Source organism: Cygnus olor, chromosome 3, assembly GCF_009769625.2.
Source record: "Cygnus olor isolate bCygOlo1 chromosome 3, bCygOlo1.pri.v2, whole genome shotgun sequence".
Classification (NCBI taxonomy): Eukaryota; Metazoa; Chordata; class Aves; order Anseriformes; family Anatidae; genus Cygnus; species Cygnus olor.
This window is the reverse complement of record NC_049171.1, coordinates 6,667,354-6,681,005: the sequence shown is the minus strand read 5'-3', so window position 1 is coordinate 6,681,005 and position 13,652 is coordinate 6,667,354.

Here is a 13,652-nt window from a genome sequence, read left to right as displayed (position 1 = left end):
CTTTGGATGTGGCCATGCTGTTCTGGAGACCAGATGATCCTCATAGCACCCAGGTACTGGATGACATCTGGACCTACAGACTATCTGCAATCCTGCAGATTTTCCTAGTACCGATGCACTCAACTTGTGATGTTTCAACCTCTTTCAGGTGAAGCACTATCACTGAGAATAGATACAGCCCTGGCTTATTGCTGATGGCTTAAATCAGATGAAAGCAATATATTTGTCTTTGGACTATGGCCAATTTTTGTCTCTGTAACAATCAGGTATGGACATGAAGAACTGACAGTCTGTCAGTCCTGAGATAAAATCAACAACTAATTTTTAATTTCCCTGTCAATGTGTTTTATGAGAAATGGCTTATGTTAGATGACTGAATGCAAATTATTGCAGCATGGCACTGAGGTTGCCCAGAGAAGCTGTGGATGTCCCCTCCCTGGAAGGGGTTGGATGGGGCTTTGGGCAACCTGGTCTGGTGGGAGATGTCCCTGTCCATGGCAGGGGGCTTGGAACTGGTTGATTTTAAGGTCCTTTCCAACCCAAACCTCTCTATTAATCTAGGAAATACACCCACAATAGACCATATTTAATAAAAGATGTAGACCAAAGAAGAGAACCGAGTGACTGCAGCACATATAGAAACATACATACATACATAACCAGAAATCATGCCCAAAGAACAGACCCAATGTTCTTTTTTTTTTTCTAAGCCTTTCTTTTATGAGGTTCCCGCTGCAGTATAAGTTATACTACCAGAGGGATGGAGAAAACTTCTGTGCAAATAAGAGGGCCCTCTCCACTCAGTGGATTAATTTTACAGTCTTCACACTGTGGTAGCCTGATGTCCCACATCACAACTGAGTAGAGCTCCAGTAAAAACGTGTAACCTGAAGTGTTATCCACCAAAAATATTTTCTTCCTAAAGGAATAAAAGATTTAGAAACACGCACACCCATGATGTTTTATAAACCTTCATCTTAACAATTCCCAGTGTTCAAAAGAGGTCTGTTTATGTATTTGAAATCCCTTGCTGTTCACAATCTCTCTCTCTAAATGGTGATGCATTCATGTTATGATCTCTACTGTGGTATGGGCAGCTCCCAGACAGAGGGCTGGACCTTATAACGCAAATAAAAACTCAAAATAAAATCTATCCAAGAAGCAGAAAATGATTTAACAGATAAACTCTTCTTAATTGCAAATGCACCATTTCAAGATAGCATCCTCTGGAAGGCACAGAAGGAAAAATGAAAATTACTGGAAGTTTATCTGGAGCTTTCCCAACTTTGAGAACAAATTCCTTAAGGCTAACATCTTCATACTGAAGTAAAGAGAGTAGGGAAAGACTCAGGTGTTTTATGGCAGGGAATCAGATGCTAACCAGCCATTGCTGAACTTGTTTAGATTATTTCAAGGTCATGAACATAAATGATACATACACTGCATATCTGCATACATGTATGCTGGTAGGAGCTGATGTGATCCATATTTCCAAAGTCACTGAGCTCTTCTTTAGGAAAAAGTGTTTTGCCATTAAAGTTTGGAGTGAAAAAGGAAAGAAAACATGAGCAAATTCCCTCTCTTATATCAAACCCAGTAAAAACATGGAATGAATATCAAACTGATCAGAATGGCATGTTGGAATTTCTCTTAGAAACAAAAAAGTTTTCTAATTCTACCAAGCAAGATGTTTTTTTCCCCCTAAATGTTCTTAGCAAAAGTGAAGTGTACAGACAGAATCATAAAACTACTGGAAAGAGACAAAGCCATGTTTGAATCAAGCATTCAGGAGATATTTTCCTCCACTCTTGGGAAGTGAAGCTGAAGAATACGAACTCAGCTTAGTGGTTCAGAGCTGAGACAAGAAGCAATGCCACCAAGGAGAAAACTGAGAAGTGTGCAAATCCCCCACAAAATGCAATAGCAAGACCATGTGTTCATCCTATATTGCCTCAAGGGAGGGGAAATATGCTCAATTGCCCTTTGAGAGAGGCAGGCTCCTCCATATCTTGAATTCAGTAGCACCACTAATGCTTTTCAGCGGCTGAGAATCTTGAGAAAAGTTTGTAGTAGATTTCTGAATACATGCACATGCATGAAAACACAGAAACCACAACGCAGACTTAGAGCAATATCACACAGAACATGGACAGTATATGTGATTCATTATCAAGGTAATACTAACAAGACAAGAATATTTAGCTGCTTTATTTTGGAAAATGGTTGAAATGTCCATTACATTATGAAATACATTGCAATTTTCTATGCACAGCCCTTTTGTCCTCAGCTTGAGCTGGCAGCTTGGGGACAAACAACAAAATTCCCCTGGGGGCTGTGGTGCCCAGATTGGAGTAAAAGCAATCGAACACAATTCATGGGGAGGCACCACTACCACCCCTGCCTCTGTGTGCTAGCATGTGCCACAGTATACAAAAACACATGAAGGGTAAGGAAGTGGACCAACTTCCCTCAAACTTAGTGCTCCAGAAGTTAGGCATCCCATCCAAGATAGTGTATAATCTCCATAGATAAGACTGACACAAAGGTACCTCCAGACTGAGGTTTAATACCAACTCAATAGGGAACTACACCAAGATATCCAAAGAGAGAGAGATTTTCCCAAGGTTACAGTTCATAAATAAGGTACCATGACGTGGGGCTTTTGGATGAGCTTGTAAGGAATGCAAACCATTTAAAATATGGAAATATTTTGCTTGTCGCGCAAATGCAATTCCTGCCTCACAAGCTCATTAGCTAGGAGGTAGGAATTCATGCAACAATAATTATGTACAGGTACTTCACTGACCTTTTCTTAAATGTGCCTTGATGTGCTTTCTTAATTGTGATTTAATTAAAGACTCACAGATGTTGAAGAAAAATGTTATCTTCTTATACTCCAAATTAATTTTGAAATTATTTAAGTAATAATTTACTATACTCAAGATAACTTCCATTTAACTACAGGCCGCCTGCTTCCCATTTCAATCTCCTCGAGTTTTTTGGAGCCCTGAAATACAGATGAAATATTTCTACATTTCCAAGTCATTGTAGAGAATACTACAGAAGGTGGTATTTGTCTACACTCTTGTGATTGCACTTGGGTTTTCATGATTTTGCTAAACATAATTAAGATTTGTTTAATTAACAATTTGCCAGCAAAATTAGTGCATGCCAAATTTATGCTAAAGTTCAAGATGATCAGTACATATGGATGATTTTTTGGAGAAAAGTTCACAGTCAGAAATGTTGCCTCGAGAATGTTAATTTAATCAAGTCACACTGACATTTTCCCCTAAAGAGAAATCAGATAATAATAGGAAAAGTCACATCACCTCATATTTCAAAAGAAAACAAATAAAACCCTTCTAATAAAACCCTTCTAATACTTCTTAATATAAAAGACTTGGCTGTGCAATACCACCAACATAAAATGTTTAGATGATGCAGCCATTTTACACAACTGTAAAAGTGAAATCATGCATTAACTTGCTAAGACAAAAAGATGTTTCCGTTATTCTCCCTGAAGAATTTCTTTAAACATTTTTCCTTAATATGCGATGACATCCTACACCAGAACAGACACCCCAATGAAAAAGGATTTCATAAAATCCCAAATAGCACAGAAAACCTAGGGAAAAAAAAATAAGATGGGTGATTATCTGAGAGTATATTTATTCCCAGAGGCAAATCACCAAAATCATGTCTTGATGTAGAAAGAGAGGAGAATGTGACAAGTCTGGAGAGGAGGAACACTAAGGATTAATTAGGAAGCATGCAAATTTGTTCAGCTTAGACGAACTTTGACTAATGCCTTCATTCAGATACAAAATTTCATGTGGGAAGGGTCTGGAACTAATATAGGTGTCTAGGAAAAAAATGGAACAAGAGAGGAACAGCTGATCAACTGGCCCTCTAAACATCTGCTCTCTGTCCATAACAGAAAACAAAACTGGAGGTGACTTTTTTTTTTCCACAAAAGATTGTTTCCATGAAACGGAGCAGGGTCTCAGTTTTATTAAGTCAACCTTTTTGTTCTGTCAGATTTTGAAATTTTAATTGTCAATGAACATATAGAAAGACTCATTGGTCTGGTATTGGACAACATCCACACCAAAAATGAATGAATCCATATGTACCAACTATGTACCTTCTTGTGCAAATGACCCAGGGCTCCCTTCCACTTCCCTCTCCCTGTCTATCACGCAGCGCACTCTGTGTTATCATTAGAGGTACACAGTGAGTATGAACACCCATGGGAACAAACCGCAGCTACAGCCTGGAGCAAGACCAGGCTCATTCCAGCCGTAGGACAAGACAAACATGCATTTTTTTTCCAGGGCAACTGCATTTGGCTTGTATACTGCTGCACAATCACTCATACAGCTGAGGAAGGGAAAGAAGAGCCCTTGACAAAAGAGAGGAAAGCACTCAGCTGCAAATTTCTTCATTTCCTCCAAACTTCCCCATCGAAAAAGGTGATAGCCTTTATGAGAGAGTCCCAGAGAAGAGGATGGCAAGATGCAGAGTGGAGACCAAGTTTTTTTTTTTTTTTTTCCTGAGCTGGATGTGGCTTGGGTTTTCGTCTTGCAACCCCTGCTCTAAACAGTTCAGTCAATATTTACATAAATATGTAAATAAAAAGCCAATTTGAGGCATCAGAATTTTGTGGAAGTTCCCAGTAAAACACATCTAAATTTACACAACATACATTTCATACTAACAGTATCAAAATGCTATATCTGAAATTAAAAGTGATCGCCTGTACTTTTGGATAAGTTTGTTATTTGTTTTGGTTTTAAAATAAATTAATTGGAAGTTATGCTGAAGGGGTGACTATTAAAGACTTTGCAGTGATGAAAATCCTGACATTTTGGTTGAGGATTTGCTCAATAAAGAGGACAAGTCTGGGGAGGGAAGCAGCGTTATCCCTTCAAATGTGTATTTTTGTAGCTTGGAAAAAGTACCTTTTGGATTTCCTCGATGCAGACGATAACTGAGGTGGGGGAGCTGCTCCACGGGAGGGAGATCTCAGCGCTCGCACTACACATTCCCCACAGGTCTGTGCTAACACTGATGAAAAAAGGGGAAAAATCTATGACATTAAGATGACAGATTCCATTATATTTGCACCTTCGGTGGCTGTCTGGTCAGGAGAAAGAAAGTGTGAATGTGCTGAGCAAGATGACTTTGACTTTTAAAAATCGTTTTTATCAAGGTCATGCAAGCAGCCCAAACTTTTAATTACCACGGGGAAGGTTTCCATGCCTGTAGCTCAACACTGGTTTTACCTGGGAACGACACCAGAGCATTAGCGAGGTGCTCTCAATGTGATGAAGAGAAAGGCTGGCCATTTCCAGAGGTGCTCAGCTCACAACCCATCAGGGAAATCATAGAATCGGAGAATGGTTTGGTCAGAAGGGACCTTAAAGCCCATCCAGTTCCAACCCCCTGCCGTAACCGGGGACACCTTCCACCAGACCAGGTTGCTCAAAGCCCCATCTGACCTGGCCTTGGGCACTTCCAGTGTGTTTTATCAACATGATTTTTTGTAAGGAAAATGCTTTAGGTATTTGTTTTCTGTATTGTTTCCATATTTTCACCCTTCCACTTGGTTTCCATTTTAAAAATTCTTCAGTCAACCTTTGGGAACAAATTTTTGTCTTCATCTCGGCCTCTCTGAGAAGATACTGTCTGTTACTCTGATGACAAAAAGTTAGAACATGGTAATTCATTTGCACATTTCCTCATCTTTCTCTCACATGAATGCAGGAAGCAAATAGCCTCATTAGTCTGCAGCCCCAGACATGCGTGCTTTAACAGATATCACAAATTTGCCACTAGCCACATATCGGTGAATTTTAATCCTGCCAGAGATATTTCACTTCATTGGGTTGGTTGTTTATTTTTAATAGCTCTGTATACCTAACGCCCTATAAAGCTGTTAAACAGTAGAACTTATTCTATGCACAGCCTCTATTGATATTGCATGGACAGATTTACCCTTTTTTTCCACATATAAAGGCTATGTAATGTATTTTGATACATGCACATACATATACTGTTCCTTAAGTCTGGTGATAAAGCCAATGACATACCTTTCATCCATAAACCAATCTAACACTTCCTGTCATTAGAGCATCTTTGTAAAAAAATTTAAAGTTAACACATTGGGAAGTGTGTTATTTGAGAAAATAAAATCATATGCTGTATCTGAAAGATGCTGCAAAGGTATGCAGCCAGGGACAGCATATTCAAGGTTACTCTTTGGGTGGGAAAAACCTAAACCAGTACTCAGTGAGTATTTCTGAGTGCCTAATCGAGTGGCCCTACAACATTGGCTCAGAAGCGAATGTCAATGTGCAGTCAGAACAACCCTGCCCAGGACACTTTGTGGGCCAAAACTTTCTCAAAACTAGCTAAATTGATGACTCTCAATTATCTTTCAATGGCAAAGCAACGGCACAGGCAAAAGGCTAAATCATTACATGGACATCAACTCTGCAAGAAAGGCTCTAGGTTCACTGGGTAGCCCAGGAAAAGACTACAAAACAAGTTGAAATTCAGAAGGAACTTGCCTCAAATATTATTTTCCAAATCAATAATTTGTTACACTGAAATTGTCTTTGTTTTTAACTTACACAGAAACTGGGTCAAACACACGCCAAGACAATCTCGATAAGAAAAGCAAGATGACTGAAGTTTCAGACTTCAGCAGGGCAAAGAAAATATTCTACAAGTGCGCAAGTTGTTCCTTCAAATTTAGAGTTTTTATTTACTTATTAGTATGATTGCAAGTGTGTACAAATAAAAGAACTGAAGAAAGCCCATTACAATTTTTTTCTATTTTTGATGTTTACTTGGTTAATATTCATTGCACCAATAAAATAACCTTGTTTTAAAAAATGCAAACAAGTACCACTGAACCCACTTTGTCCGACATTTGTAGACACACTGATGAAAAAGAACTTCTTTTCTAGATATTCACCCAAACATACCTCTCAGCAGTGCTACTTTTAGAAAGTCTTAGCAGTTCAGCCTTCTGGAGTCAGATCTCCAGACAATAATTTAAGAAAAAAAAAAAAAGACTTGCAGATACTAACTATATTTCAAATGTCTCCCTTTATGGTTCTCTACTGCTATTAACATTTCTATTAGATTGTTGTTTTTTTTCTAAATACATAGGAATTTTGGTGAATAGAAAATCTTGGAAAAGCATTTCTGCTGTGAAATATGTTAAGGATGTTGATTTACAATGTATCTTCTTTCTAATGATGACAGGAATTTATTTTGGAAATCACGGGTTTACCCCTAAGAATTATCCAATAACTCATTTCATACTATCTGCTTTTATTTACATTCTCATAAGATCTGTATTGGACCACATAACTTGTTTTAATATACTGGAAACAATGATTTAGTTATGTCAAATCTTATCAAGTTAACCTGAATTCAAGCCCAGATTTCACCAGTTGAAAATAACACAATTTTAACAAAGTTTCTTTCATAAAAATGCATGACTTCAGAGGCAATAAATTGCCCTTTTCCCTTTGCATCAGCAAAATTAACACCTTCCTAAGAATTAAGAATTTTGGTAAATGATTGTTAATTACCTGATTTCCTGCAGTGAGAGATGACTACCTTATGGTACTAAACCACATCACTTCTACTTAGAACTGCACAAGGCAAAGACTTTTTATTAGCAGGTACATATTTGCAAATATGTTTGTCTTACCTGTCACCAACATATTTCAGAGTGTAATTTCATAAACACATGCATAACAAAATATTCAAGAGGAAGCCTTCAGTGTCACTGGCACTACTGTTATTCTGTTATTCACCTATTTCCTGGCATCTTGCAGGATCTTGAGCCATAGTCCAGGACTCCAGCATGCTGAGCTCTGTGCAATAATAGCATGAAAGAAAAACGAACAGATCATACTCTCAATATTCAAATTTGGTATTTAGGTCAGGGTTGTGCTGCACTATTTCACCAAGGGAGAATTTAATCAAGGTCAGAAAATACTGTTCCCAGTGCTGAGACTTTCAGGAAAGAATAGGCAAGGTTAGGTATGGCATGCCTCAAGTAATCATCCACATCAGTGATTGGACTGACCAATTTTTATGAAAATCAAGTTATCACCAACTTTCACTAATGTAAAGTAAAAAAAAAATAGAAGAGCTGGAAGGAACAACAGTGCTTCTCACACAACACATCTCCTTTCTCCCCTCTGGCTCAATTTCCATTTCCATAAAGCACATTATTTTTAAGAATCTTGTGGTAGCTCATGTGATCAGGAACACATGCCAGCTATTTATTCAGCTTTGTAATTTACATATCCAGGCCTGTGTCCAGCAAGAAGGGCAACTAACATTCCTTTAGATGGAAGCGATCATGCATGCATCAGGCGCATCCTATCTTGCATATGCAAATGATACTTAATTGCAAAAATGCCCTCAAGGAAATAAATTCCATAATTTCTTGCAAACCCTCAGTGGTAAAGTGTCCTACAAACAGACTGCCTTCTGCTGCTGATAAACCGCAGAGCTCCAGATAACTGGGAGAGCAACCTTTGGACATCTCATCAACTTCTGCTCTGAGTTTTTGGCAGCTGTTATCTCCCATTGCCACATACTTAACCCTAGATGTCTCAAATGCCTTGGGACAAAGACCATGTGAGGATCTCCATGGCAGTACTTGCTAATGGGCTTTCCACCCCTGCCCCACACCTTCACACCAGTGCAACCTCTGTAGGTCTCACCATAAAATGGGTCTGGTGCAGTAAGAACTGCAACGCTGTAGGAGGAACCACACGACACGACGTGGGTCAGAACAGCCCAACGGGGAGCTGCACGATGGCGCATACTCATGCGAAGCCGCGTGATGGCTAAAGCCTGGTGTCCAGCTACTATTTGGCTATTAGCAGGACCCAGATGGGGCTTGACGGGCTGGTTGCTGAACCACAAAGTCTCCAACGAGGTAGTAAATAAATAAATAATAATAATAGTTTTGCGGCCATTTTCTTTATCACCATCACAACTAAGTTGTCTTGTGTCTGTTTCAGATGACAGTCACTAATTTTTACGGATTTCATTCCTGTATTTGCAGCTTAATGCCCATTAACCAAAAATCTTTTTTTTTTGGTGGGTTTTCACACATGTTCATTAAAGGAAGCAGACCCAAATAACTATTAGTTCAACACAGCTTGTAACCTGACGGATGCATCCGTGTACTAAATTAGTTCTTCCACCTACTAGAAAAAAAAAAAAAATCAATACAAATTTAATACTATGACTCCTCTTCTGAAAGGAAAAAGGCAGGTCAATCTATCTTGGTTGCACAAAAAAAGGTGGAAAGCTTATTTGATCACATCTGAGGGAAAGCTCTAGTCAGCCTCAACAGTTTCCTCTAGATTAAAAATATTAATAAAAACTGATTTTATATATATATATATATATATATATATATATATATATCAGTGAAACTTTTCCCAAGAACAGGTACTTCCAAGACATTTATTGCTTGGCAGCTCATTTTAAGTCAGTGAGAGTTTTACTACTAATGAGCACGCTGCCAAGTCAGCCTTCAAATCTTGTCTTCAGCAGATCTTTGGGCAGATCCTGACACATTATGCTCAAGTAGCTTGACAGCTTTTTGATAAAAAGGTCAAAATCCTCTGTTCTACTGTCCTATTCCTGTTATGCACAGCAGCACTTAGCTTGCAGTACAGGAGATAAAGGGAGATTTTCTGCCATATCTCTCCGACTGGCAGAGATTAACATAACATTTTGTAATAACGCAGAAGCTAAGCTGGAAATCCAGGCTGCCCCAGAACTCCCAAGCCAACCATCCCAGCAATGTGAGAGATTTTCATCCACCCCATGACAGAAACAAAGATTGCATGAGTAAGTGTCATTAACTAGAAGAAATGAATCCTCAGTGGTGGAAATAGCAATCACTCAGAGACACTCATCAGTGTTATGGATCTAACATGATTTAGACAGGCGAGGGGTACCCCACCTCTGCTCTCTCGTACCATTGGGAGTCAGGATTAACTACTGACGTCAGGGGAGTATTTCTGGAAGGAAAGTACTCCAAGATGTGATGTGGACCAAAGCTACTACTAACAAATAGCAGGGTTTATTAAGAAGGTTGGCACTGATATGAGTACATTGGTGCAATTATCCCACCTTATTTTTCTTAGGACTGCCATAAAGGTGCCAGCTATAGCAGAGAGCTCTGCCTGGGGATACCTACACTACCAGGTATTCACATCTGGCTACTGATACCAATGCAAAGGAAAGAAAGGCCTAGGATGATTACCAAGCATTAAGGCCAGAAGGAACTGCTTTACAGGCTGGAGATCTGCTTTTCACACCACTGTTCTTATCCCAATAATTAGAGTTTACCAAAAGCCTGATGTAGCAATACCACAGAAAGGAAAATCCTCCACTTCTCAAAATACTTTGTTCCACTACTAATTTACCCTTCTTACAGAAGACTAGTTGAAGCCAGATAAATTCAAGCTAAATATAGCTTGATCTTCCAATAGCCCACTAATTGGAACAGTCTGCCTGTTCCCTGACCAGGGACACTGCAGCATGAATAAGTAAATTATAAACCTTGACTTGCATTCCCAAGGGTTGGAATGGTCTTCCTGATCAACCCATTGTTCAACACAATCTTCAAAGAGCCCAAATAGATGACTTATTATTGGTCTCAACCTGAAACAAAAGTATCCAAAGGATACACGTACATCTTTCATGGGGGTTGAAGGACTGTAATTAAACACTGATGCTTAAGCAAACAGCAGAGCACTTGGGCTTCTCAAGTTTAGCACTGCTGAAAATAAAAGTACAAAATCCATTTACCAGCTGTAGCTAAGTAAACAAATTGGCAGAAGGTGACTTTTTCCAGTTGTGAAAGAGAATGACCTTAGCACATGGCTGCAGCAATTAGTGACCGATGGGCTAGTTTTGTAGAATCAGAACAGGCATGCAAAACAGAGCCGACCAAGCCCCAAGTGAGAAGGCGTTGCTAAAGTTGGGCTGAGTTTCACATACAGTGGGAGCTGAAAGGACCCAAAGGGACACGGTGACCTACCAAATTTGACCTGCAATGAAGATTACACATAAACAAGCTTGCAAACCTTATACCATTAAAAAGTTTTTTCTTTGTTAAATAGAGATGGAAGCCATTAAAAACAAACAAACAAACAAACAAAATCTTTACAGAAAAACCACGGAAAGAGTTGATTATGTCAACAGATAAGAGAAAAGCTAACATTATATACAACCCCAATGGCAAATCAATATTATTTATATCCTCCTTAAGAGAATGAATAAATAAAAAGCTGTCTGATAGTGCAGGATATGTAAGAAATGGTAAACTAAATCAACTGATGCAACACTGCTTGCATCACTGCCTACAGGACACAAATGGGACATCTGACCTGGAAGCCAGGGAAAGGAAATACTGTCCTTTTTAGGATTTTGACCAGATCACAGACAGGCTGAAAACACATTCACAGGTGAGTATAGGAAAAGGAAAAAAAGGAAAAAGGAAAAGAAAAAAAAAAGAAAAAAGGGAAAAGGAAAAAGGAAAAAAAAGAAAAAGGAAAAAAAGGAAAAAGGAAAAAGAATAAAGAGGTCTTAAGAAAAGTTCAGTTTTATCAGATTCCCATCCAAAGTTGCAAAACAAAACGCAAAGGAAGGAGTTTTTCTGATTTCAGCATGACTCTCCCACCTGTGGGCAGTCTCTCTGATCCAAAAGACAAGAAGTCCGGACCTTGCATTTGTGGATCTTTCCCCAGAAAAAAAAGCAAATCTCGGCACACAAGCCTCGCTCCGGTATTTTTCTGTCATCTGTCCAGGGTGAGGCTGCAATTGCCATCATTGCAGCTACCTGCTGCCACACTGCACAAGGCAGAAGGTCACAAGGGGACCAGGTCTCAGCCTTCAAAAAAATGGAAGATGGGAGGAAGCAAAAGACAGACAGACGGACAGTAGGAAAATGAAAGGGAAGAAAACCCAGAGAGACAGAAAGCGGCAAATTTTGCAGTGGAACAAAGGTTGTGAGAGGAAACTCCAATAATTGGGAAGGTAAGAAAGAAAGAGTTGAAGAAGTGTTGCGCATCCAAAACTGTGCTTCTTTCCACAGCCTGAAACATGAACTAACTTCAGGAAGGATATTATCCTACTACCCCTACTTGTCTAGCAAAACATACTGTTGACATAGAAATCCAAGCAAACCACAAGGCAGCACCCGAATGCTTCTTTGCCAAGTGACATTTCCACAGTTAAATCACTTCCTGATGCCCTGCAGAGCATGACTGCCTAGATGCTTTTGTAGGCAGCAGAGGGACTTCTCTGCAATGTGGATAAATTAAGATCCTGCCCAATAACTTGTTTTGGCTTCGAGCTTGATGCAAGAGAATTCAATTTTACCTACCCAGCCAATGAGCTCTGATATTTGTCTACACTTGGCCATGCAATCAACATTGCAGGTCCAGGGAAAACTATGGTTTGTCCTATTAATTGCAACACCTGGTGAAGAAGAACACTTCAGGTTTTCAAGTCTGACCACATTGGCAGGCCTGCTGGAACAGCTCCAAAACAAACTGCTGTACATTAATGGGTCTATCTCATAATAATTGGCACTGACATTAATCTGTTACAACAGAATTTCAACTCTAGTGATTTTTCTTCCCCCTCTAGCTAGGATTAGAACTTAGCCATCAGCTCACAACACTTACAAAAAAATTACCATTTCACAATGCTTAGAGGACAGCTACAGCTTTCACCTCTCAAAAAACATTCATGAAATGTCCTTGGTCAGCTTAATTTGGGGGTATAAAAAATAAATCTTCAGTCCTTACCCTCATCCTGTACAATTAACTGGTTCTCTATAAAACCCCAGCTATTCTTAATTAGCTAAAGGATAATAAAACCCAGGGCAAAATACTGTGGTTTGTGCCAGCTTCTGCAAATCCACAGCTATAAAGAACTGTGGTCTGACACACACCTGGATGTACATATGAGGGAAGGGCAAGGTGTTCGGTTGAGGCAAATCCTGTTGTGTTTGCAGGTACTATAAAAATCCCAATGTTTCATTAATAAAATTTCACTGTTAACAGGAAAACAAACAAGTGAAAACAAAACAACAACAACAACAAAATCTGAGTTAAATGCAGCCCTGGAAAGAAAGCCGACAGGAAAGAGAGGTGTTTTTAAATATATTGCACAACTCTATGACACATGCAACTTGCAGGGGGGGAAGAGGAGAGGTAGGCAAGGAGTAAGCTCTATAATTGCTTCAAGAAGAGAAATGTCAAGCACAGAAGATGCTGCTTGACACTAAGAAGTGGACTTTGGGGGCAATAGTCTTTTTAAATTTACGTTACACAGAATCCCAATTTTATCTCCATTTAATCAAAGCTCTCCAGCATGCAGATACACTGTAAAAAAAAAAAAAAAAAAAAAAAGGAGCAGGGGTAGCCTCTTATAATGAGTCTATGTAGAGACAAGACAGGAGTGGAAAATGCAAAGCAGCAACTGATTCCTGGGGACAAGAGCAACCATCTCACGGCTCTGCCCTACAGATCACCATCTCCACTGTCTCAGCTTCTCTCTGTGATGCTAGCTGTGGGTTTTTC